Below are 2616 nucleotides of genomic sequence, written 5' to 3' on the forward strand. Positions count from 1 at the left end.
ACGACGAACAGTGAAAGGCGAGCGCAAACCGCAACAGTGAACAGCAAACGCGAACTGCGACGCAGCGATGGTGAACGGCAAACGCACTGCGACGGTGAACGGCGAATGTGAACTACGACGGTGAAGGTAATGGTGTTACTTTCTCTGTTTCTCGTCTCTTCTCATCTCATCTCATCTCAAATGGCAGCAAACAAGGTTTTGGAAGAAATGAAAAGTAAAAGGAAAAGTGAAGAGAGATATAAATTTCATTACTGACGGTAAAAAAAATTATATTATAAGTGTCACAATGTTAACTAATGGAGACCCTTAGAATTAGGGTCACAAATTTAGTGTAGCTATATGACTAATTTGGTGTAGTGGGCGATGGGGAGTCGTGAGCGGCAAGGGGGCATCGGACGAGCGATGGGACGCGAGGAGGGTGAAATAGAAGCGGGATGGTGGCTGTCTTTCCTGCGCGAACGGCAAATGAAGTGGCGTAGAAGGATGCAAAGACGACCGACAATGGCGCGGGAAGACGGTGCTGCTACGACGCTAGCGGTGCAAGGACGAAACTGCGGCAGCGTGAGTCGTTGGAAAAAGATATTAGAATTTGTGATTTTGTGTGGTAAATGATGAATGAAAGTGAAAATAAATTAAGGTAAGTTTTGATTCAAAAATGTCATTAATATTAATTAATCAAATTTTAAATTTAAAAAATAATTTAAAATTAATCATTATTAATTAAGTTATTTAATTCTTGACTGGTGTACATCCATTAAATATTATCTCTTTTATACACACGACACACACCCGCCTAAAACATGTAGTTGACTACTCACTCATTAATGATACTAATAAATAGCTTCATAAAGTTAATACACAGAACAAACTATGGCTTCTTTTGGCTTTTGGAAGAGAGAAATTATTATACTCTTAATCAACTTTTTGAATGTTGGTGTAGGTTGTACACTTGTACCTCATGTTAACACTAAAACACTTATTTTCATCTTAAGATTTCATTAGATATTAAAAAATACATATTTTTAGATATTCAAATAACAAGGCACTTATAATGTCTGATCGGCCTAAAAAGTTAGCTCAGTTATACAGTTTTAGAAATATAAATTATACAACTTATACGGATAAAAGTTAAAGAAAGTTTTTAAACATATCATTAAAATTAATAGTTAAAAATTATTAAAATATTAATATATCGATATATTTAAAAAAATTTTATAAGTTAAATAGTCAAACTTTCCACGAAGCAAATATTGAGTATTGATGTATAGGGAAATCTTCTAGGCATGCTAAAGTTAACAAGAAATACTAACTATGAAGCTAAGGAATGTATTTCCACATTTTCACGTGAGTACAAAATCATTAGATAATATATATGCACCTATTATTAGTGCATCAATAATGATGCCTTTCTTGTGGGAAAAAGCAAAGGACGTGTTAAATTATAAGCAAAGCAAACGTTAGTTATGTACCTAGGTGGAAGCAATTAGTTGTTATTAAGGGAAAATTGTAGTTGGAAAGAAGCTAGTGAATCCAAGAATTGAAGCAACCTATGACGACTTAGATGTACGATTAGATTGTTTGGCTATCAGAACGGTTCAGACGTTTCTTCCTGTATCTCCAGACAACCTGAATTCGTGTTGCTGCAAGTGATCTCCAATAAGGTGATTCATACCTAAAACAACATAATTATCGAATGTTTATCAGAGTCATCGATTTGACATGAAGATAAGGTAAAATTGAATACTTTTTTTATTATGCCATGAAATTCCTTATTCAAAAATTTGAAGTGGATAAGAAGAGATAAGCGGATAAGAAAAGATAAATAAATAGTTATATTTTTAAGAATAAGTTAATAAAATAAAATATTTGAGTTTTAAATTTAATAAAAATATAATTTTTGCATAATGGATACTAAAATGTAATTTTTGAGTAAATTATGTAAATTGCGAGATGGGTCTCACACATTGTAAATGAACATAAACCACTACATTCCTCTAACGATTTATGTTAAAACGAAAATTGGCCAAAAATTACGATAGGAGTCTTACGATTTCTGTGTAAGTTACAAATAGGCATAAACCGCGACAGAGGTCCAGCGGTTTATGCGTTGGTATAAATACGCGATAGGGAATCACAGATTATTCAGTTTGAGCCACTATCATTTCTTAGAGAGAGAAAGAAACATTTTCTAGAGAGAAGGAGAGAAGAAAGGGTGGTAAGGAAGACATTCTGTGACATTGCTGGGGCCGGGACTATGGCGGACGAACGCAGTCTTTACCAGTTCAACGGCGTTGTATACGTTGCCAGCGGCATAAACGAAGAGGTAAGTTTATTTTCTTTTAGTTATTGTATTTCATATAACATAAAATATAGTATTTGGGTGCAGTAGATAGAACACATAATTTAGGATTGGCCAATTTATGATTTCAAAATTAAGATGTAAAATTTAAAGGTAGGATAAAATCTTTAAGTAGAATGATGATCCCCTTGTATTTGAGATATAGGATTCAAATTGTAAGGCTTGTAGGGTTGTTGATGATGTATCGTATTTAAAAGGTAAGATTTAAAATTTTAGGTTTTAAATATATTAGTTTAAATTTTAATATTATAGTTTTA

This window comes from Arachis ipaensis, chromosome B05 (assembly GCF_000816755.2).
Source record: "Arachis ipaensis cultivar K30076 chromosome B05, Araip1.1, whole genome shotgun sequence".
In the NCBI taxonomy this organism is placed as follows: Eukaryota; Viridiplantae; Streptophyta; class Magnoliopsida; order Fabales; family Fabaceae; genus Arachis; species Arachis ipaensis.